Genomic DNA, 25298 nt, shown 5'->3' with positions numbered 1-25298 from the left:
CTCCTCCTTGAATGTTCACTTTCTGTGTCAGTATTACTGAATATCTATGGGATTAAGAAACTAAAAGTTTGGCTTTCCATCTAAAATAAATATTAGTTCTTGACTTAGCACGTGTGACTTAGCAACAAAGATATTTTAACTGAAAAAGGCCATAAAAGTTTTGTAGGTCTGTCTTCTTCTACCCTATAAAGAACCCTATCAAAGGATAGCCATTATCTTTGTCTGCTCTGTAACTCTTCCATCTTTTACTGATTAATAGCATCTCGATTCTCCCTTGGCAGCTCTAAGTCTGCATGGTTTAAGAGGGAGAAATAGTTGATCTCTCCACATCCACCCTCCTCTCCTGCTCTAAGAGTGCACACATGGCCCAGACCTGGCCAAAGAGAGTGCTGTTTGCCCATGACTGCCAAGATCTGTGTAGGGGTGAGCACATGACTCAGTTCTGACTAATGAGATTGTTTCTCTCCCATGGCCATAGCAGTAGGTTCAGGGGGAGGCCCTTGACCCAAGCTGGAGCAAATTCCAGCAGTTGCTGGTATTGTCTCAAAATAGGAAACTCCACTCCTGTTGCTTAGTTGGTGGAGTGTGAGACTGAAGCTGTAGGCTGTCACCTTTGCCATGGTCTTAGTATGGAGCCAACACAAAGGCTGACAGAACTGAGTGATATAGATCCCTAATGATACTATTGGAGCATCTGATCCTAAAATTGTGCTGAATCTGGATTACATTGAACCAGTTCATTTCCTCTTTGTTTAAGCCATTTAAAATAGTTTTTGTCAGTTGCAGTTGAGAGCTCTTAATGGTGTAATTGCTTTCCATAAAAACTAATGAGTACTAAGCAGCTGACTCTTGAATCCATCCAGAGATAGGGCCCTCATTATTTTGTGAAACAGTTCAATTCTCTTTTGGTGATTCTGAATATTAGAAAACTCAACATAGATCCTGAATTTATATCCTTTCATTGGTCCATGGTAACACTTGTAAATGTGCATCTTTATCTGCCTTCCTCCCCTTTACAAACTCTGAGTTAATTATCATGCTTCTGCTAAATCTTATTTCTAGCTAAACATACTTAGTCTCCTCAAAGGTCCTGCATGATTTTCATCTTCCTAGTCATATTCTTTGGACGTACAACAGTTGTGCAACATCTTTTTAAAAATGTGGCTTACCAAAAAAAAAAAAAAAAGAGTTCCTGTCGTGGTGCAACGGAAACGAATCTGACTAGTAACCATGAGGTTGCGAGTTCAATCCCTGGCCTTGCTGTGGGTTAAGGATCTGGCTTTGCCGTGAGCTGTGGTATAGATTGCAGACACGGCTTGGATTCCATGTTACTGTGGCTGGGGTGTAGGCCAGCAGCTGTAGCTCTGATTAGACTCCTAGCCTGGAACCTCCATGGGTACAGCCCTAAAAAAAGATAATAATAAAAAAAATAATAAAATAATAATAAAAGTGTGGCTTACTCACAGACCCAGTATTTATCACAATGTTGAGTAGAGTAGAGATGGGTCATTATCTTGTTCTACCTGCAGGACTGACTATAAGTGAAATGCCTAAGGGGAAAATGTATGGTTAAGATTTGACTGCCAGGAGTTCCCATTGTGGCTCAGTGGAAACAAGCCTGACTGGTGTCCACGGGGATGCAGATTCGATCCCTGGCCAAGCTCAGTGGGTTGAGGAACCAGCGTTGCTGTGAGCTGTGGTGTAGGTCGCAGACACGGCTCGGATCTGGCGTGGATGTGGCTGTGGCTGTGGCATAGGGTGGTAGCTGTAGCTCTGATTTGACCCCTAGCCTGGGAGCTTCCATATGCTATGGGTGCAGCCCTGGGAAAAAAAAAAATTTTGGCTTCCATTTCTATTTTTATTTATACTTCTATTTCTGTTTTTCACCCCTTCAGGGTTTATTTTCTTTTTCCTCCCCAGGAGCCCTCTCACCACTTGTCCCCTTCTCTCTACCTCACTGCTGCTGCCTCTGCACCTGCTCTCCCTCCATCCTAAGCTGCTCCTATTATAACAAAAAGTAAAGAAATAATGTGACTCATATGTTGAGTTGAAGTATAAAATAAGTGATAAGTTTAATGTGCCACCTCTCTTCAGGTATATACATTTTTATTTCCATGGACAAAGCTTTATTTAATTTGAGTCAAAAAAATAATAGTTGCAGTTGCCGAGTTTTAGCTGTGGTTGAACCGCTGGGCAGGTGCTTTATTGAATTCATATCATGTTACAGGCGCCCACTTTGCTCAAGTCCTGGCCAGCCTGCAGTCTCCAGGGCCCTGCTTCACAGCCTGCCCCATGGCCTAATCTCACAGGTGCAGCCTACTCTTCGGAGCTTGGTGACATCCAGCTGTATTTTTGCCGTCTTCTTCTTCAGGAAGCAAAATTATTCTTCTCATTGGAAGAGAGATTAGATAAAAACTTAACAGAACAAGACAAAAAATCTTGGAAACTGACACCATTTCTCCTGTGAAATGCACAAAGGTCCTTCTGTCACTGGTATAGAAATGACACTAATGGTGTCTGAGACAAGAATGACAGTTCCATATTTTACATTTTGAAGTGCTTTTGAGATCATGTATTTTGTCCACTTCTATAGGTTTGATGGGTCAGTCAGTCCATCTGATACTATCATTTAAATGATTAAAAATAGCAGATCAGTGTGTTTTCATTTTAGACATAGATTTCATCTGGTTTCAGCATTCTTTTAATATTGCAAATATGGGTTTGTGGGGTTTTTTGGTAGTTGTTATATCCCAGAGTTAGCCCAATTCCTGGCTGTCAAGAAATTTTTTTGCAATTGTTTATTAAAAATAGCATATAAATATAAATATTCAAGGCAATATCATAACGCTATTTAAAATTACTCCCCAGGAGTTCCTGTCGTGGCTCAGTGGTTAACGAATCCGACTAGGAACCATGAGGTTTCGCGTTCGGTCCCTGCCCTTGCTCAGTGGGTTAACGATCCGGCGTTGCCGTGAGCTGTGGTGTAGGCTGCAGACGCGGCTCGGATCCTGCGTTGCTGCGGCTCTGGCGTAGGCTGGTGGCTACAGCTCCGATTCAACCCCTAGCCTGGGAACCTCCATATGCCGCGGGAGCGGCCCAAGAAATAGCAACAACAACAATAACAACAAAAGACAAAAAGACAAAAGACAAAAAATAAAAAATAAATAAAAAAAAATAAAATTACTCCCCAAAGTTTCAGCTCTTTATCAAGTTTAATGGAGTTTTTCTATAAGACCTATTTATGGAGGAAAAGTCATTATAACGTGGGTTCACCTTGTACTAAGTCCTAGGATACTCATTTCTCAGAAGTAGCAGAAAGACCTCTTTATTATACTATGGCTTTTCCCTGCGTCAGTGTGTTTTGAAAGTAGACCACCAGGCCAGCATTATAGTGACATCCCTGTGTATACACACATTGATTTCCTCAAGCAATGGGTGTTTTTCCCTAAGCTGGCTTCTTCTCAAAAAATCAAAACTTAATTTTTCTCAAGGAGGGTCAGTTTCCATGTTAAGAATCCTTTCCAAATCACTTCCCAGTCTCTCTCCATGAAACCACCACTGGTTAACGGAAACCTAGGGCACTTGATGGAGTGGTGCACGGTGATAAGTCTGTTTTCTTTTTTGAATAAACAGGTCTTTTCTGAGGGCACTGCTGGTGGTTTGATCCTTGGCAGTCAGTCTCCTCAAAAACGTGTCTTACAAGAGCAAGCGGTTCTTCCAAGTAGAATGGGTACCTTTCAGGGCCCTTTCTGTTTGTTTAGTTTCTTGATTATACGAAGTACATTAAAACCAGTCCAAGGCCCATTAACATAATTTTCATGCATGTTAGTTCTGGCAAAACACACTAGGCAGGAACTGTATGATAAATGAGATAAATAATTTTGATGGAGCAGTGAAATAAAATAAACTTTTGCTATTTAAGAAAACAAACCATGACTGGTGGTGTGTATGGGGATGAGTTTGTGTTAGGGTGGCATTCTGAGGGTGGCCTCATCCTTAAAATGTTTTGGGGAGAAAGAGCCGCTGTCTAATTCCAACAGGGTCTAGTTGCAGCTTTAAAATAAAATATCACGAAGCCTATTGCCCTTTATTTAGGGCTTGATTCCCCAGGCTATGGATTATGTGAGGGTCCCTGTACTTCCTCTCCTTGGCTGCCTTTTAGCACTTTGCCCAAAGAGTCTCTCTGACAAGTTCCCTTGTGGCACAGCTGGTTAAGGATCCGGTGTTGCTGCAGCTATGGCACAGGTTGCAATTGCAGTGCAGGTTTGATCCCTAGCGTAGGAACTTCCACATGCTATGCGTGTGGCCAAAAGAAGTCACAGTGGAGTAGCTGTGGTTCAGATATTGAAGGTAATACTAGGTGACATGGGTGTAATTTCAGACAAGTCCTTGTATTGCTTCGTTTTAAAGCTGTGTCAGACTTGATGCCACCAGCTGTTCTCAAAGGCAGAGGACAAGAATATATATGACCATGCCAAGTGGTTCCATTCCTTTGGACAGTGTACCCCAAGCTGATTCTGCACCATGATCAAAATTGTTACCAAGTGCAACCTGCTTCTTAACCTTGCCTGGGCCCCTGGTTACAATAGTTCTTGGACCGATCCAGTTTCTTCCAGAAGCCAACAATTACATCTTCAAGTGATGCTCCAGGAGGGTTTCCAACCCGTTTCACTGGAAGCTCCACTTTCTCTGAGCCCTTTAGACCAAGTTTCGGAAGATTTTTACTCAAACCACTCCTAATTTACCAAAACGGTTCCTTTTCCAATTTACCTGCACACAGAACCCTTGATGGACGGACATTCCTAGGTAGGGCCAACACGTTGTCCCTGCTCAGCACCAAGCAGCAATAGAAGATGAGACCTTTACCTAAATACCAAAGATTAGGCGTTGTCTATCTATCAGGGGGGTAACGTGGAAATCATTTTATACCCAAGCCATTTTTTGCTAACTTCCAGCTGACTAATGAGCAGCCTCGAATATCAGCCAATCAAAACTGCCATGTTTCAATCTGTTTGCATGACGGGAACTGAGAGGGAAAGGTCTGAAGCTAGTTCCTTTATAAAAAGAGCCCAAACCACCACCCTGGGCAGATGAGCTCCCCTGCTTACTGCTTCCCTTAGCAGTGTATTCAGTAAATCTCTTCTAACCTTTAAAAAAAAAATTCCCTCTAACAAGTTTAACTTTGTTTAGTTATCAGTTTATAGACTGTTGTATGAGCAGGCCCTAGGAAAAGTGTCTATCACAGTAGTAGAATCAGGCTTGTGAAACCTGGGCCAAAAATATAGTCTGTGTGTGCTCGCCAAATCATGGGAGTTAGAAAGAACCTCAGATAAGACCTTGAGAGTTTAGGGGTTTTTGTTTGTTTGTTTGTTTGTTTTAAGAACTTTTGAGAATGAACCTCTGGAAATGAGGCATATCGTTTCACAGTGAGTTTTTTTGTTGCAGTGTCACCTGGGTTTTGCATCATTGTGAGCTCCCTCCTTCAGGGCACAGCTGAGTTTCTTGGGTGAGAGGAGGAAAATCCCACACAGGTATGCACTCCCTGGCAGATGACAAAATTACACTTTGTGTATGTTTTGGATTTTTCTTTTTACTCCTCAAAGACCCAACAACTAGGAGAAATTCAGGCAACAAAGTAAAATTAATGAGATTTTTGGGATGATGGATGGATTTCAGCTGCCATCATAGCACTGTCAATAATTGTGAACTGGTTATAAACCACTTGTGGCAGGAAGCCCTAGAGTTTCCACTTCTAAACACATAGCAAAATACAGCACCATATCTCTACCACCCACAACACATTCTAGCCTGCCTATAGTTAAATGAGCCACTGGATCTACTATAATAAAATCTTCATTAGCTCGTTAGTCTATGATGTTGATGACTGCCTTGAAGTTTGGTTTGAGAATGTTGGGAAAGTGGTGGCTGCATGATTTGGGGGGGTCTTTCGAAATTCCCTACAAAAGGCACATGGTGAATTGAATTGTATCCTATATGAGTTATATCTCAACAAGGCTGTATAAATATATAATACAAGAAACAGAATATATATTTTGTGTGTGTGTATATATAGAATTCATATATATATGAAAGCTCAGTATCCTAAACTATAGCGGAAAAAAATTGAGCAACTTGATCATAAACCCAGAAATTCATGGATCCATGAATAATACATATGAAAAGCCAGAAACAAGATAAACCAGTGAAATTCTAAAATATGAGCTACAAAACCTGTACCTTCTGACATCTATGTAAGAGGAAACAGGGAAGCAGTGGGGCTGGGTTTGATGAATATGAGAATTGAAGAACCTCAAAGTAGATGCAGCTTAGATTAAACAGGTCAACTTGATAACAACAGCTGATCTTGTCAGATGTTTGTGCACCTCAGTTGCTGGTGAAACAAGGGCCCCATGTTAAGCCTTGAAGTGACTGGAGCAGTTTAGCCTTTGTGAGCTCTTGAAACTGACTCACCAGAGCTCTCTTCCAGCTCAGGGCCTCACACTGCAGAGACAAAGGAACGATAGGTTCAGATAAAAGTAGATAGGTGGGGAAAACAGCCAGGAAATTTTAGATAGCAAGCTGCAGTGTGTGTGTGCACATAATAGACTTTATTTTTTAGAACAGATTTAGATTTAGGGAAAAATTGAGGAGATGGTGCAGAGAGTTCCCATGAACTGCCCACCCTGTTTCCCCACTAGTAACACATTTAACATATTAGTATAATAGCGTTGTTATAACAAATGAACTGATATTAATATATTATTGCCCAAATTATACTTATTTGAGTTTCCTTATTTTCACCTAATATACCTTTCCTGGTTTTGGATTCCATTTTAGTTATCATGTCTCCTTAGGCTCTTCTTGGTTATAACACAGTCTAAGACTTTCCTTGTTTTTGATGACTTTGACAGTTTTAAGGACTACTCATAGCCGTACTTGTATTTGTAGCTGTCATATATGTGTGTGTGTGTATATATGCTTAAATAATTTACAAAAACAAGAGAGGAGAGATCTTTGTGAAGTTAAAATAGTTGTATGGGGAGTTCCTATTGTGGCTCGGTGGTTAATGAACCCGACTAGTATCCATGAGAACGTGGGTTCGAACCCTGGCCTCACTCAGTGGGTTGAGGATCTGGTCTTGCCGTGAGCTGTGGTGTAGGTCACAGGCGCGGCTCGGATCTCGAGTTGCTGTGGCTGTGGGGTAGGCCAGCAGCTATAGCTCTGATTTGACCGCTAGCCTGGGAACTTCCATATGCTGCAGGCACAGCCCTAAAATGACAAAAGACAAAAAGACAAAAAAAAAAAAAAAAAGTTGTATGAACCAAAAGCCTTCTTGAAAGGCCAGGAAGATAATTTCACATAATAATTGGCAACAGAAAATTATTGAGGTCAAATCCTATACAGAGTTACTATAAGCAAAAAGAGAAATGAGAGCAGAATAACATTTCTACAGGCAATAAAACATACCAGAAAGACATCTGCAAAAAAAAGATAAAAACAGTATTTACTATTTCAAAACAAGCCAAATATTTTAAGAAAATTATTCAAAACATGAAAGAACAGCAAAAATACACAATTTGAAAGACCCAGAAATCAGGGAATAGGTGTCAAAAATAATTAAAAGATTAAATTAGAAGAAAAGCAAGAATGAATAAATATAAGAAATAATTTCTTAAGGGAAATAGATGGTGAAAAGAAGAATGTTTAAATTAAAAAAAATGAGGAAAAAAGATTGAAGACAATGTGACAAATATTTGAAGCTAGACAAAGAAAATTTAAACATGCAAATAAATAGGATCCCTAAAGAAGAAAACCAATGGACAAGAATAGAACCGATACTAAAATTCCAGAAAATATTTTAGAAATAGAAAAAAAATTGAAGCTACATTTTCTTTTTTTCTTCTTTTCTTTCTTTCTTTTTCTTTTTGGCCATCCCCACAGCATGGAAGAGTTCCCAGGCCAAGGATGGAATATGAGCCACAGCAGTGACAACACCAGATCCCTAACATCTAGGCCACTAGGGAACTCCAAAAGTACGTTTTAAGAAGCACACTGTGAACCTTAGACTATGGACCCCAAGTGACCAACAACAAGAAAAATTCTTGTAAAATTACTGAATTTTAAAGAAAAAAAAAATTCTGGAGTTTCCTTTGCGGCACAACTGAAATGAATCTGACTAGTATCCATGAGGATGCAGGTTGGATCCCTGGCTTCACTCAGTGGGTTAAGGATCCGGCCTTGCCGCAAGCTGCAGCATAGGTCACAGATGCACCTGGATCTGGTGTTGCTGTGGCTGTAGCATAGGCCGGCAGCTGTAGCTCCAATTCGATGCCTACCCTGGGAACTTCTATATGCCACAGGTGTGGCCTTAAAAAGCACAAACAATAAAACAAGATGAACGTGGAAAGCCTTGTAATACCAGATAGCAACGAAGCTGACAAAGACTGGTAGGGTCATGTCTAATGGACTTCAGACCAAACTAAAGACAAGGCTCCCACTGACCAATCTGAGCTTCAAAATAGAGAAGAATTGCGAAGGCTTAAAGTCCATCAGACATGCTTAAATCTGTGGGGGGAGGAGATATATATACACATATATATGTATATATTTATTATATAATTATGTGTATATAATATAATTATGTATATATATAATATAATTGTGTGTATACATATTTATTGTATAATTATGTATATATATAATTATATATTTATCACATATATCACTAGTTTGTCACCTTCTGATGATAACAGGGACTAATTCATTTCTTTAAAAACTGGGTAGGTAGAAGGGGAGAATCAAGCATTTATTTGCTTCTCCTTTGTGAATCATATCACTAGGTATATCTCCTTTTAAAATTATTACAGCTGGATCATATGGTAGTTCTATGTATAGTTTTCTAAGGTACCTCCATACTATTCTCCATAGTGGTTGGGGAAATAACAATTAAAAAAAAATAAAATAAAATAAAGAGAAAAGAAAAATAAATAAAATTATTACAGCTAACAAAAACAAAATGATAAAATTAGAATATCACAATTTTGCAGCTTCTAGTGAATGAATAGACCCAGGCATTGAATCAATGGCTGCTTACATCAAAAAGGAGTAAAAATGAGACATTATATGCCACTTGATGGAAGAACACAACACCATTTGAGCTTTGCCAGACTAAATCTGATCCAATTTGTGGATCCACATGCCAATTTGAAGGAAATACCAAGGACAGAGTAATGTAACGAATTGCACCAAGGGTAAGCAATCAACAAAATCCAGCCTGTGGGAAACACTATAGTTAAATAGCCTGAGATTTTTTCAAAAGATAAATTATAAGAGGAAAAATAATGGCATGGAGGTTAATTGGTAGATTAAAGGAGATTGAAAATAATATATCAGATTTTAAAGAATGGGCAAGTTAAATGACATTTTCTCAGGATGGACACTTGGGTGATAAAACCAGAAGGAATTACAAGGAAATAATTGCTCTTAATCTCAGGAAAGTGGTTGTTTTAGAAGTAAAGGCAGGGTCTGTGATGGGCTGCGGCACATTGGAGGGGCTGCTGGGGGGCTGGCAAAGTTCTGTTTTTTTGAGCTGAGTATTGGTCACAGGCTGTTCACTTGATAATAATTCGCTATGCCATGCTTTTGTTTTTTAGGGGAGTGTCTTCTGTTATCTGTGTTTTATTTACATTTATAAAAGTGGTTTTTTAAAAAAAAAAGAAAGAAAAACTTTCTGAATTTTGAGCTCCAATATTCTGATGAAATGTGCAATATCTGAGGATGTCAGGATCAAGGGGTCTATCTACACCTCTTGACACCCCTCCCCAGCTCCCCCGACTGGGAACCGTGAACTCCAGATAAAGAGCTCCTGTTTAGAGTGTTTTACTCAGAGGAAGGCTAAGCTGAATTCAAAGAAAATTGCCAGGAGCTGGAATAAACTCTTAGTTGTCATAAAAAAGGGTTCTTCAATTGGAGTCTGAGGATGAACTTTGAAGAACCTGAGGCCAGTGAAAGAGAACAACACATTTGTGTGTGTATATATGAACATTTTTCTGGGAAAGGGGTGCAAAGTTTTTACTGATTATCAAATTGGTCTTTGACTTGAAATGGTCAGGAACCCTTCCCAGCCAAGAGAGGCTGAGGAGACTGCACTGTCCCTCGGTGCTGCTGGACCACGATGGGAGACCGGGGGGAGGATGCTTCCTTCTGCCTTCAGCACAAGGAGAGAAGGCCCTGCTCGCTGGACCCCTCCTCACTGGACCCCAGTGGTTTTTCTTGTGTCCTTACCCCAAGCTGCCCCAGTGGTGAGATCAGGGCTTGGAAGCAGCACAGGGCCCAGAGCTCCCAGAAAGACTTTGCTCCCCAGCTTATTACTGTATCTGGGCAAACAGAAGCAGGTCCTTTTCCTTTCAGTCTCAGAGCAGTGAGTCTCTGGGTTTCCCAGATCACCACTCTTTCTGGTACCACCTCCGTAATCTTTGGCAGATCTGCCACCACCTCTGCCATCATTTCTTTAATATTTTCTTTAAATAAAGTGAACTTTTAAATATAATGTGTGGATTTAAAATCCCTCCCCTTTTTGTACTTGAGTTTATTTAAAAAGGAGAAGGCCTGTGAAGTGGGTTTGTAGCGCTAATTACACTTTCATCTCTAGTGTGTTTCTTGAGGTGAGACCATCAGAACATTTGCTTCGGAATCGCCTGGGTGGTGCTGACTCAGAGCCCTTGGGGAGGCTGTGAGTTTTGCAGTTTAACGAGCTTCAGGGTGATTCTCACTCAGAGTTAAGTCTGAGAACTACTGCAGTAGTGAAGTTTTCTTCCAGGTACTATCTGAAGGAGTGCGTGCATACTATGCTAGGAGAAACACTAGACTTAAAGCTTAGTGTGCATGGGTTTTGAAGAAAGAGGACTTGTGTTTGATTCCTGTCTCTGATATTTCCCAACTGTGTGAAGGTGGCCAAATGACCTATTTCCTCATCTGTAAAATGGGTATAAGAAGACTTTATAGGATTCTTGTAAGAATGGTGGGAGATCCTGTTTGATGAGGTGTGGGCCCCGAGGACACACTCTCCATCTCTTCCCAGGCGTCCCTGTCTTCTGAGTTTTAATCTAGGCTCAGCATAGAATGATTACAAAACTCGAGGCAAGTCTTTCAATTCATTTGAAAACTTCTTTATTTTTTATCTATTAAACAGTGATGATCTTTTGTTTTATTTCCTACCAGTCCTCTAGGAAATTAAGGGCAGACAAGTGCTTAGTAATTTCATAAACTGATGACCCATGAGACCAAATACACCTTTCCTGGGAGCAATAGGGCCTTGGAATAAGCCCTCTCCTTGTCTCCCCGTAGCTTCATGAATGCTCAGGCAGCAGCTTCTTCTCTGCCATCTGACTGTGCTTGTGTGATTCACAAAGCTTGTTTAAAAGAGCCATTCCTCCTACCTTTGACTAGCTGGCACACACTGTTTATCCTTTTGTCACTTGAACGCACAATATTGTGTTGAAACATTCTAAATGAGTTGGCCAATGATCTGGACACTTCAGACCCAGAAATACCAGACACTGAACATGTCGTTCTATGGAATGACTGAAATTTTTTTTGCGGGGGTGGGAGAGTGGGCATCCAGAATAAATCTCTGTTCGCATGTCAATGATGTTGAGAGCACAAAGAACAAAGGGTTAAAATGTGAGCGTGGCTACACATCACTCAAAGTTCATATTTCACTTTCTGCCATTCAAATGCGAAGCTTACCTCATTCTAAGTGTGCTTGATTCTGAGCAGTTTATAGGGGCAACAGTCAGTCGTTTTAGGGAAAAAGAATTGATGGTCACCTATGAGGAGCCTGGTCACATACCTATGGCTGTCTGCTTTCCATGAGGATGGAAATCATTTAATTCTTGGGCCAAGCATAGCATTCCTTTATTGCTCCTTTGAAGAGAAACTTAATTCTTTGTGTTTTTTTTTTTTTTTAAATACAGACCCTCAAAGAGGAAATCTCACATTAAGTGAAACATTAGATGGTTAACTGTTAATCATAGTATGTAGGTGTCCAGATGATGGCTTATGAATCAGGGCTGGGTGTATGGGTTGGTGGAAAAAACCTGGCCAGAAATCTGTAACATCATTGCTGATTTCATTGGAAGACTGAATTTACGCTTGTAAGAAACAGAGTTTGAAGAGAGCTCTTTTACTATAAAAGTGGCTTTCAATGTGTACAAGTTGATTCATTGGTCGTCTTTGGAGCTTAAATTAAAATATGCATTAATACTCATTTATAAACATTGAGTGTTGTAATGGTTCTCTTTCTGGATCACTTTTTATTCTACTATTTAAATATTTCTTTTCTACTGGGGAGGACAAAAGAAACACCAGCAATGTGACAAGAGCATGGTGAATTTAGAGCTTGGTGAAAAGGCGTACTCAACCAGAACTCTCTGTTACTCATCCAGAAGGGAAAATGTAAATCATTTAATTTAACCATTTCTCAGCATAGAAGTTAAGAAATGGGAGCATAATTCTGGTGGCACTGCAATCCCAAACAACCCAAGATATGAACAATCAGTTACAAAGTGAATTCAGGCAGGGACTGATAGATACCTAACTGGAATGCTGTGTGTTCCTTCAGGAGTTTCTAGAAACCAGCTAGCTGAAGTACCACTTCTGTCCCACAATGATTGTTCTAATCCCAGAGTTTGAGAGAACCTGCTTGGTGCTATAGTTTGATTGCGGAAACATCTTTTCACTGAGAGGAGCTTGGTTGGAGATCCATCAATCCTCAATGTAAATCATCAGCATATATCCACTGACATACTTTGCTTTCTTCCCTAATACTTCCTGTCACACCTCAGCTGGTTGAGATTCCCAAGATGGTAAGATACCTCAGGCTCACTCATACCCTTTCTTAAATGTTGGAGATAGTTATGGAATGCTGCATAGGCTGGAGTGCTCTCATAATCCAAACTTCAACTGATTTTAAACTGTAAGCAGTAGTACACATGTAACATCACCCCGGGGATTGTTAAAAATGTAGATTCTAATACCTAACGTCCATGGATTCTAATTTAGTGGATCTGGAGACTTATGAGCCTGCATTGTAACAAGCACTCTAGGTGATTCTGATAACAGGTGGCCTCTGGTCCACTTTTAAGGAAGCACTACTCTAAAGAATTATGTTTAGGACTTGTCTTTGGACTGCTCTCTGCAGTTACTGCTATATAGTATATGCTGGGTGGAGAAAACAAGAAAAGAAAACATTTGTAAGAGCCCATTTACAAATGATTTCTTAAAATGCCTGAAGATGTATAAGTACTTTTTTGAAAGTGCTGGGTTGGGAAACTAGCAAGAATTGCTAGCCATTGCTCTTGTGTCTCTGATGAAAATAACATGAAATTGTAAGAAATTATTTCCCATATCCTTTGAAACCTAGTCTTCAGGTATCTGCCCTTTTCCATCAGAATCCATGCCTCTATTCCTAAAATGTTCTATCCATGAGGTTCTGCCCAGTGCCTGACATCATGGAAAACTAAACCACAGGCTGGTTTGGAAGTCATGCAGCATCAGAGAAAGGTAGTTCACCTCACATTAGAGCCCCACAGTTCCATCCTGGTGTTAATTTGAACTAGTGAAAGAAGGTTCCAAGAACTTTCATACTAGAATCTTCTCCCTCCCCCACCTTTTTCAGGCTCACTTGCTGTGAGTTGTGGAGTGGAATTGATCTTGGGTGAATATGCATGTAGGCTGCTTACTGTTTCTTCCAGCCTTGTTTAGAATCTCCTCAGGACTGCTAGGGAACTAAACTCTTTCAGTAAATTAATTAAAATAATAAACAGCGGCTAATCTTAGAGCACCTGGTCCTCCTTTGAAGTTTTTTGAGACTCTTAATGGTAGAAAAATATATGAAATAAAGGAGCAAATTCTAGGGAGATTCCTCACTAGACAAGGTAAGACACGGAAGGGAATATTTGATGTTTTGCCAAGAGCTGTCTTTTAACTCTTTTTTTTTTTTTCCCTCCCTGGCCTTAGTGAAACAGGCCGTCCTGTAAAACAGAAGGCTTTTCCAGTGGCTTTACAAGAGAGTTGGAATTGCTATATATTTGTTAAACTAGTGTTTTTAACTTCCTGGTGAGGGAACTTAAGAGGACAAAGTCATTTTACAGCCTACATTTATATACACACACACATTAATATATATATGTATATACATATATATACACACACATCTATTAAGCAGTGTTTCTCAAACTTTAATATGCATACAGATCTCTTGGAAATCTTGTTAAAATGCAGATTTAATAACTCTGAGGTGGGGCCAGAGGTTCTCATTTCTCACTAGCTCTCAAGTGCTGCCCATGGGTAGTAAGGCACGCAGGGATATGTGCTGAAGAAGTAGGTAGAGGTTTACAAATCGTGGATTTACAGTATGCCTTTCAACTCTGAGGTATAGTCTTCTGGTTAAAGAGACTCGAGTGTCAGTTTTAGTTGGACTATGAAGCATTCACAGCTATGTTTTTTAAATGTTGTTCCTAACTTGCGGGGCATGGCTGGTGTGACTGTTGTGATACTAGTGAATAACATAAAGCTATACCTTCACTTTGCCCCTCGGTGCCGTCTGCTGCCCTGAAGCAAAATGCCATCCAAATGTTAAGGGTCAAATCGATATTTTCAACAGATTTCCCTGATATTTGAAATATGAATAAGAATGACAGAAATAAGTATGCCAAACCTACATTTCACAGACCTTCTGGTAAAGAATAGAATAGTTGTTGCTCTTCAAACACTCGCCTTTAACTGAATTCTCTTTGATCTCTGGGGTCTCAGAAAGAGCTTGACTTATCCAACTTTCTCACGACTAAAATAATGCATGAAAAAGCAAGTGATTTCAGTATCCTCATACCCTCATCACAGCATTCTGCTCACTGCCCCCCCCCCACTTTTATATTGTGTGTTACAGTATAAGCTCTCAGGGCCAGACCTAAGATGAGCAGAGAGCCTATCTCACAGCAAAGCTGTTAGTTTACAGGTAAAGGTCATGTTCTCCAGAGGAGCTCATGTGGTTTGCAGACCCTCCGTACACTTAGTGGGGATTAGTGCTGTCGTGATTTTAGAGGTTTACTTGCCATCTTGGCTTCATGTCTCAGGAATTCAGAAGTGTCTGTTTATGTTGTTGATAGAATTGCCTAAACTAAAGAAAAAAAAAAAAACACAAGGAGTTAGAAGTAGTGGAAATGCTTCTGGGTGAGGTTTGGAAGAAATTTGATTGAGTCCTAACCACTCTTATTTTGAGAGAAAAGTAGGGGTGGGGAAAAGATCCAGAGAAAAGTAACCAGATAACCAAGGATATAGAAAATGGGTTGTTCAAGAAAAAGTTCATGGGGATGGAATTGTTTTACTTGTAAAAGGAAGGATTAAGGAGCCAGTTAATTCCCATTTTGAGAAATATGAAGAGTTATTATAAGGCAAAGGGATCCAGTTATTCTTTCTTCACAAGGAAAATCTTTACAAGTGTAGATTTGACAGATAACCTCTCTTAAGTGCTTTCAAGAGTTAACATTTCATTTCTTTTAAAAGTAAAACAGTGTAGATTTTAGATATGATGACTGGGTCTTTTTTTATGACAAAACTCGTGTGAAATCTCTATCCATTTAGAGAACTGCTGGGTTATTTATATGAACCAGTAGTGATGTTTGCTAATGTTGGCAAGTTAAATTTAGTTTCACCATGGTTGAAAACATAAACAGCTTATACTAATCTACGTTTCATAATTTGTTCTCTTTTCTTTGAAGTTCTTTACTAGCTGTGCCCTCTACATAGGATCACCCCTGAACCCCATGCTAATGGGTGTAAATTATAGTGGTGCCAGCTTGTCTTACCTTTGTTAAATATGTGCCAACTGTTTCACAATGAACCTTTACTTTCCATTTTATGACTGGCTGTAAAAACTGTGCTTAGAACCAGTGAATGGACATGGTGTGTTATGTCCACAATCATGAAAATCCCAACAAAGCCTTTTTTTTTTTTTTTTTTTTTTTAACTCTCTAGGGATGGTTCATGGCATTTTCATGATGCTCATCCTTTACTCCCTCTTTTCCCCTTTGTCTTTGCTTGTTGCTTTCTTTCTTTCTTTTTTTTTTCTTTTCTTTTTTTGCTTTTTAGGGTTGCACCCGAGGTATATGGAAGTTCCCAGGCTAGGGGTCAAATCGGAGCTGCAGCTGCCAACCACAGCCACAGCCACAACCACAGCAATGCCAGATCCGAGCCGCATCTGTGACCTACATCACAGCTCATGAAAACGCCAGATCCTTAATCCACTGAGTGAGGTTAGGGATTCAACCCACATCCTCATGGATGCTAGTCAGGTTTGTAAACCACTGAGCCACAGTGGCAACTCCCTGCTCATTGTTTTCTAAAAGAAGGTGGGAGGAAAACCAACAAAAAAGTAAGCCTGTGAGTTTTACTCTTCAGTGTCACTTCTGCATTCTGGTGAGATATAACAATTCTGATATTATTATGGAAACAGTAATCTGTGACTTAATTTAATGTACAGTACTCTTTTTATCTCTTATTATTAGGCTCGAGAGTTGGCCGTCTTTTAATCAGATGTCACAGTTGGCCATCTTTTAATCAGAGGTCTAGAATTAGAATCAATCAAATAAAGACCTAATAGTTCTTACAATTAATTATTTTATGGGAAACATTGATATGATTTCCAGTTTACAACTTTTCAAAAGTTGTAAGCATCATTTTGTGGTGGGGTTTAGAATAGATAATTCCAGAACATATATGCACTTTTTAATGAGTGGAAAGAAAATTAAAACAAGAGCCTAAAAATAGCATATTTGAGGAGTTCCTATTGTGGTTCGGGGTAACAAACCTGACTAGTATACATGAGGATGTGTGTTTGATCCCTGGCCTCACTCAGTGAGGATCCAGCATTGCTATGACTGGTATATGTCAGTAGCCACAGCTCTGGTTCAGCCGACCCCTAGCCTGGGAACTTCCAGATGGTGCAGGTGTGGCCCTAAAAAGCCAACAAAACAAAATAGTATATTTGAGACACCTGAAAAACTTTTAAAGAAAACAAATATTTAGAAAGAAAGGCCAAGAAAATTCAGAAATCCAAATAATACCTGAAAATAATCAGGTGATGAGAAAGTATGGTGAGCTTATTTGGATGGGCTAAAGAAGCAAAACATGAGGAAAGAGGAGGAAAAAAATAACTTTTGTGGGGGGAAGAAAAGTTATTTCTACTGTCTTTAGTAAATCAGGATAAATAGAATCTCCATTTGTTCTCAGTAGAGCTAATTGAAAGTTCTCCTGGGAATGTATACATATTGGCTATTCTTGAAAGAAATGGGTTGTAAAAAAAATTTTTCAGAGTTTCAAGGTCTTTGTCATTTGAATCATGGAACAGGTTTTCTACACCACATTCCAAATTGTAGCTCTAGATGACCACATGAGCTAAATTGATCTGGTTCAGACCTCCCTTGAGCTATGAGTAGAATGGCTCTTAAGTCCAGTTTCATGGTAAGAGAGTCATGTAAGCAAATAGAGAAGAATCTAAAAATGCCACACACACCTCTTTAATTGTAGAGCAAATGGAGAACCAGCCCAACCAATGGATTCTTGAACGTAATGCCGATTTTGTGTCCTCCTGTGTTCTCTTGCATGAAGCTTGAGTGGGAATCTTCTTTATGTTTATTCCAAAGTTTGCTTGACATGGAGGTGGGAGGTGAAGGGCCATTTGTTCACATCTGTGTAATGCCAGCCAGGTAGCAAAGGGGAAAGTGTGTGCTCTCTCATTCAGGGAGATAAATCCTGCTGTTTCACACTGTGTGGGAAATAGCCGTGCGTCCTGAAGCCAATGGAAGAAAGCAGTAGGGGTGGGCACTGGGGCCTCAGCCCAAACACCACAGAGAAGATCATTCTGTGCTAATGTATCTACATCAGGAAGCATAGTTCACTGACTGAATTTGAGGCCATTCTCAGCTGTGCTTAGAGGAGAAAGTACATGGGGAAAGGAGAAGGCCAAAATATCAGGAGCCTCAGGAAGACACAAGGCAAAGGGTATGATTTTATAATCCAAGAAATGCTGAGAAATAGCTTCCCATGTCCCAAAGGAAAAGAAAGGCTAGGCTCTCCAGGGGGCACAAATATAAAAACGCTTATGATGGCTCTTCTTGTGTGGAGCACTCTTTCCTGCCCAACTAGATTACTGTCTCAGAGTCTTTCTCCAAGTGGTGCTCCAGCAGGCACCGCCAACTGGCTGCAATTGACCTCAGACCTATTTGAAACCCTTGGTTTATGCTACAGGATAGTAGTCTTTCTTCTTTGGAGAAAGCTTTGTGCTGGATCCAGGTGGAATAAGAACAGTAATGGCTTGTTTCTTTCTGAAAACTCTGCCCAGTGACTTGGCAACATGGGTACGGTACAAGTTGGACAGTGATTTTCTGCGGATAGATCACCTTAGATCAATGGACAGAGCATATCCTCTTGCCAGTCTTATTCACTAGAATTCCAAGTGCTCAGCACAGTTGACAATGTAAGTCAATGCTCATTAAACATTAGCTGGGTGAATAAATGAATGAAAAAAATGGCTAAAGTTAAATCATAGAGCGTTAAGTCCCATTTTGTAATTATAGAGTGAGTTTAATAAGAGGATTTTTTCCATTTTGAATTTTTCTCCTCCATATTTTTAATGAAAATATTGACACCTGCTACTATTTAATCTCTCAGTGCTACTGAACTAGTAGCAAACAGATGCTTTCCTTGTTTTGGAAATGTGATGTAAAAGAAAACAATTCTATCTGTATTTTTTAAGATACAGAAAACCTCACACAAATACTATGGGCATATTTTTCCACTAGTAAAATGCATGGAATTCTGTGTCAACAATTCATGTTGCCCCATAAAGAACATGGTTTTCTGGTGTTCCACGATACAGATATGGCTTAAACCCCTCCCCCAAACCCGACATTTTAGAATGATGGTTCTTAAACCATAACGTTTATCAGAATTACCTAGAGGACTTGTTAAAACCCAAATTGCTGGGTCCCTCCCACCTTCAGGGTTTCTGATTCAACAGATTTGCATTTCTCACAAGTTTCCAGGTGACACGATTGGTCCATAGACCATACTTTGAGAATAACTGATTCAGGGTATAATTCCTTGAGATAAAGATACTTTTGTTATTGTTTTGGCTGATCCTTCCTAAATACCTTCTGAAAGTTGGTGGACATTATAAAAGCCATTTATACATACATAGCTCACGTAAACGTTATGAAACTCTGTGAGGTGTATACTATTTATTATCTCCCTTTTGAGGTAGAGAGAATTTGAATAGTAGGTGAGAAGAGCCAGCACTTGAACCCAGTAGTCTGGCTTCAGACTCTTAACTACAGAATTAACTAACTTTGAAGAAAAGGGCTAACTGAAATAGATCCTCCCAACCATGTGGTTTTGATCGAGGGTTAGGAAAATAACAGAAAATTTCCAAAGGTCTGTCTAACTGTTGAGAAGGGAAGCAAGCGGGCAGCAGGCTCTCTAGGCTGGGGTTGCTCTGGACCTACTCGCAAACTGCCTCATTGTCACCGCTTAAGGCAGGATGAAATCTTCCTTCCTCCGAGGGAAGAGCAAATGATTGGAAACAACCTGGGTATTCTTTCAAAAGAGACTGATAAAGTAACTGAATAAGGACACATCCATTCAATAGAATGGAACACAGCTGCAAAAGAAAGAAGGAGGAAACTATCTATGTACCAATATGTAAATAGCGCCAAGATGTATAGTTAAATATTTCTGAAAGGAGAAAAATAATACATTTGTGTTTGCTTACATGTAGGTAAAGTATCCTAGAAGAACACAATAAAGCAACAATAGTTACCATTTAGAAGGGAGATGACAGGATGACCAGAGATAGGAATAGGAGGGAGATTTCTCTCTCTCTCTCTTTTTTTAATTAAATAATTAACATTTAAAAGCTGGCGATAGAGTCTCTGTGATTTTCCTTATTTGATTACCCGGAGAAAACTTTTCCTTTGGGCTCACTTCCCATTCATGCCCCCAACCCCATGGGTTCTTATATTTACCCAATTGGAAACCTACTACAGCCTAATGGGCCCACTTTTAGGACCCATGGGGTAGGAGGATGATGTTAGCTTATGAAACACAGCTTGGTGTGTGTTTCACTGACTTTGGAATTGTTTTTTGTTGTATGTAAACTAAATATAGACAATTTGGAAGGGAAAAAGTTCTTATTTCTCTAAGGAAACAGAGGCTACTTTAATAATAGTGGTGCCTCATTTATATAGCACTTTATAGTTTATAAAATCCTTTCACATGCATTTGGCCATTTATACCTCACAACAGCTCTGAGAGGTAGCTATTATAGTTCCCATTTAATAGATGAGGAAACCGAGGCTCAAAGAGTCCCAGTAACTTGTCCAAGGTGAGAAAGCTATTAAATAATGGAGCCAGGACTAGTACCCAAGTATTCTGACTCAAGGCTTGTGAATTTTTCCCTTGCCTTTTTGTAGTTGTAAAAAGGAAAAATTAATATGCTTTTTTTAAAAAAAGACTGAAATACCCATAATCCCATACTTTCAACAAAAACATCATTAAATTTACATATTATCTTCCAGGGCTTGTCCATGTGCCTACTACGATTCTCTAACTACAATCATAATGTATGTGCAATTACGTATTCTGTTTTTCCCCCCCACTTGGCACTGCTATCCTGAAGCATTTTCCGAGTTGCAACATAATCTTCATAATTAGCAAATTAATAGCTTTATATTTCATCAAGAGCCATCCTAATGCAATCTGCTGCTCTTTAACAGGGATTCGTTTGATTCATTCATTTATTCATTCACTCAATGAATAATTACTAACCCTCTACTCTGTGCCATGTCCTGTGCCAAAGGCTAGGGCCATGTTAGTGATAGGCACACACAGGAGAGGAAGCAGCAGGGCAGGGAGGAAGGCAAAGCTTCCTAGAGGAAGTACATGCTGAGACATTTAGATAATCGTCGAAGTTTTTAATAAAAAAAAAAACCCGCAGCTGTAAATACCTTTGTTGCTCATAGTTCTTTCATTTTAAAATGTTTAAAAAAAAAATGGGTGAATCCCATTTTTATTTTACTTGTGTTCCTCCACCTTAATACCAAAAATACATGAGTGTACACCATGACCTCACCAACACTGAGTATTTTTATTGAAAAACAGTATTTGTTAATTTTACAGTTGGAGAATGGTGCTCCATTGTTGCCTTAATTTGCATTTCTTTGATTAATTGCAATGTTAATATTTTTTCCATGGGCTTATTTATTAATTGTATTTCTTTTTGTATGAATTGTCTGTGCTTTGTCTTTTGCCTAATTATTTATTAGCATCTTATTATTTTCTTGTCTATGTGTGGGAAGTCTTTATGTAATTTATTTTGACATTGTCTAAAAATTGATTTGAGTAGCCTTTTTATATTGTCAAGATGATATAAAAATGACCATTTGCCATTTTTACTGAAATTGTTTTTCTCAATCTATTTGCCTTTTTGTTTTAATGATTATAGTTTAATTTTTTTTAAAAGGAAAACTGTCTTTGTATAGGGACATTTCATCTATTTTCAAACTTATGAAATTATTAATCCTCTTAATATTTGATTGTTAGATTTTCTTTTGTACTAGTTTTTGTTTTTATTTTCTTCCTTAATTCCTAACAGCATTTGGAACTCATTTGGGTTTTTGTGTGAGGTATAATCTTAAGTTTATTTCTCTCCTCCAATTTCTAATGAGACAGCACAATGCCCTCTATGAAAATACTTTAAATTTCCATATCTTGTATTATACCCTTATACATAAACTTCCTATTTGGATCCATTACTGTGTATGTCTAGTTTTCAGTTAGAACTAGTAAGTATACTCTTTGGATTTTTGCCTTATACTATATTTTACGATCTGATAAAAATAGCCTTTTGTCCTTGCTCCTTTCTTTCAAAATATTACTTATAGTTTTACCTATTTGTTTTTTACAGATGGATTTTAATTTAATTTTGGAGAATACTAGTAGAAATCTTACCGGGATTCCATTAAAATATATTTTGTATGTATGAAGAATCAGTCATCCTTTATATATCTAATTTTTCTATTTAGAGGCAGAAATATTTATCCTTCTACCAAACCAATTAATTAGTTATTATTGGTATATAGAAATATTAGTGATTTTTGCATGTTTATCATGCACAGGATAGATAAAAGATTATCTTTGAATGTAAATAGATTTTTACTGAATGTCTTTGGCTTTTCTAAGTATATAGTCACATACTCTTTGCAAGTAACCCCAGGCAGGTCTGGGGTTCAGAGCTGAGTAATGCACTAACCCACTCAGTTACACTGAGAAAGTTGCTTACTTCTCAGGGCTTCATGGAATCAGCTTAGTTGGTTTCTAAGAATTTGACCAACTCTAAAATACTCTGAAATGGAATTACATTGAGAAAGTTATCTGGCAGGCATCAATTTGGGCAGAGATTTTAGATAAGAGAAATTGAGTGAGACTTGCCAGAGGAAGGAAGCATGTGAGATTCACTGAGAAGAGCAGTGGTTATCACTGTGTACAGAGAATTGCTGTCTACATATGTATCCAGTGCTCCTTTTGTTATACTGTGTGCAAAATGCTCACTGCCTGTTTTAAGGTTCCTTGACATGAATCTGCTTAAAGAACTTTCTTGTCTAAATGGCTTCATTTGAAAAGGATGCAAAGGCTATTGTCATTGTGGTGGTGTTTTTTTCTTTTGTAGTTGGTTGCAATATTCATTGACCTACTGCTGGAGTTCTGAGTGATGAGCCCAGTCAGAGGTAATGATGGTAAAAGGGAAGAGGGAACAAACTAATGCAAAAAGAGGAAAAGATTTTTAAAATTTGGTTGAGAAATATAAGTATAAATATAAATATGAATGTATACACACACACCACATCCTCTCTATCCATTTGTCTGTCGATGGGTACTTGGGTTGCTTCCATGTCTTGGCTTTTGTAAATAGTGTTGCTGTGAACATTGGGGAATACATATCTTTTTAAATTAGAGTTTTCATCTTTTCCAGATATATGCCTAGTAGTGGGATTACAGACTCTTTTTTAAGGAAACTCTGTGCTGTTTTCCATAGTGGTTGTACCAGTTTACATTCTTACAAACAGTGTAGGAGGGTTCCTTTTTCTCCACACCCTCTCCAGCATTTGTTATTTGTAGATGTTTTCAGAGATGACCATTCTGACTGGTATGAGGTGATACATCATTATAGTTTTGATCTGCATTTCTCTAATAATTAGCCATGCTGAGCATCTTTTCATGTGCCTCTTGTCTATCAGGTTGCCTAAATTCTTTTTTTTTTTTTTTTTTTTTTTTGTCTTTTTGTCTTTTCTAGGGCTGCACCTGCAGCATATGGAGGTTCCCAGGCTAGGGGTCTAATTGGAGCTGTAACCACCACCAGCTTACACCAGGGCCACAATAATGTGGGATCTGAGTCGCGTCTGTGATCTACACCACAGCTCTCGGCAACACTGGATCCTTAACCCACTGAGCGAGGCCAGGGATCAAACCCGAAACCTCAGGGTTCCTAATCGGATTCGTTAACCACTGAGCCACGACGGGAACGCCAGGTTGCCTAAATTATTCTGGCTTTGCCACTGACCAGTTATGTGATCTCTGTTCCTCAGTTTCCCTGTTAGACTCAAATATTTAAGCCGGAGGCCTAGTTTAAAAGGCTGTAAGCCCTTGTGAAGGTGGCCCAGGATCCTGAAGGAAGAGAACGCCAGGAACACAGATGACCACACACCTGTGGAGGATATTGATAGGACTTACTTCTTAGGATTGTTGTGAAGAGTAAATAAGACAATAATGTAAAGATCTTAGAAACTCTCCCTGGCATATAATAAACTGTTAAATTTCCCAACAATAACTTTTTTCTAAAAAACGTGAAAGATATTTAAATCAGATTAGCCATTGAAACACGTTCCCAATTATTATCCCTCCCAACCTTCTCAACTTAGGTCTTTCTGGGGTGGCTGTTTGGGTGCCCTGTTGATGTAAAGTTGAAGTTAAGCATTTTACTATTAGAATTCAAGGAACCGCATGCCCTGAGTTCTTTCATATTTATGAGGCTTAATTTCAGTTTATGTTTCAACTTGCACATTACATTCTTTAGCTGATTTATTGCTACTTGTAATAATACTATTTATAACACTTTTCATCCTTAGTTCTCTTAAGTTTTACATACCTCAGTTCCTTCCAGCTCACAGGTAAGTAGGTGCTAAGTAGCAGAATCTCTCGGTTTTTTCAAGGAAAAAAAAAAGCTAAAGGCATAATTATGGGGTGATGCCCAACAAACTGATGGCAGGGTTGTTGATATGATGATGGGGTTGACTCATTATTGGGCCTTGTGTTCTCAGGAACTCTCAGAAAATAGCTCATTCCTTTATGAAGCTAAATGCGGAAAGGCCCAAGTTCTGGGGTCAGAGAGATTTGGGTTCAAATCTGACTCTATACCATCACAAACTGCAGGGTGTTAGGAAGTTACTTGATTGCTCTCAGCTTTTGTGTTTTCCCCTGTAAATTGGGAATGATAATTTTATCTTCTTTATAGGGTTTTTTGGAAGGTGGAGGGGTTGGGGGATGGTAGATCAACTAACACAGGAAATGAGCAATACTTGTGACCTGTGTCCTTGGAATTCTCTTCCTTCAGGATCCACGGGCCATCTTCAGTTGAGCTGATTGCATTTTAAACTAGGCCTCTTGCTTAAATATTTGAGTCTAAACTTTTATAAAGGGAACTGTTGGTTTAGAACTTGTGCAGCCTGACTTCATTTTCAGTTCCAGTCTTCAGGAGTGTGTAGGGTTGCATGATCTGGTCCTGTACTATGGGAGAAGGAAGAGGAGGAACTGTGGAGGTGTCCGTGGCGAAGAATATTATATACTTGGAGTTTTGCAAACTTTGGCACATGAAAATCACCTGGAGTGCTTGTTAAAACAGATTCCTGCCCCCACCCCCAGAGTGATTTATTGTGTGTGGAGAGTGGGACTGAGAATTTGAATTGCTATCAGATGCTTAGGTGATGCTGCTGCTGCTGGTCTGAGAATGGGTTAGGGTTGCTGTGTAACAGGCAACTGCCAGATCTCAATGGTTAAGATAGCAGAGGTTTGCCTCTCACTCACACTACACATCCGTAATGAGTCAGATGTTTTTATAAACTATTATGTTTCTGTATAATCAGTCTCCCCAAGAAAATGATCATCTCCTAAGCGGCAAGGGTCACCTT

The 25298-nt window shown here is 39.1% G+C and overlaps 1 long non-coding RNA gene across 1 annotated transcript in view; it reads left to right on the top strand.

Annotated features, from left to right (window-relative positions):
* The window catches only part of LOC100738196, a 286079-nt gene that overhangs the window by 91756 nt on the left and 169025 nt on the right, over window positions 1-25298 (top strand). Inside the window, exon 6 of the long non-coding RNA XR_002346834.1 lies at window positions 5446-5531. This is a non-coding gene — a long non-coding RNA (uncharacterized LOC100738196). The remainder of the gene's footprint in view (window positions 1-5445; window positions 5532-25298) is intronic.

This window comes from Sus scrofa, chromosome 8 (genome assembly GCF_000003025.6).
Source record: "Sus scrofa isolate TJ Tabasco breed Duroc chromosome 8, Sscrofa11.1, whole genome shotgun sequence".
Lineage (NCBI taxonomy): Eukaryota > Metazoa > Chordata > Mammalia > Artiodactyla > Suidae > Sus > Sus scrofa.
The sequence above is the reverse complement of the archived record's forward strand: the minus strand, read 5'-3'. Positions and strand labels throughout refer to the sequence as shown.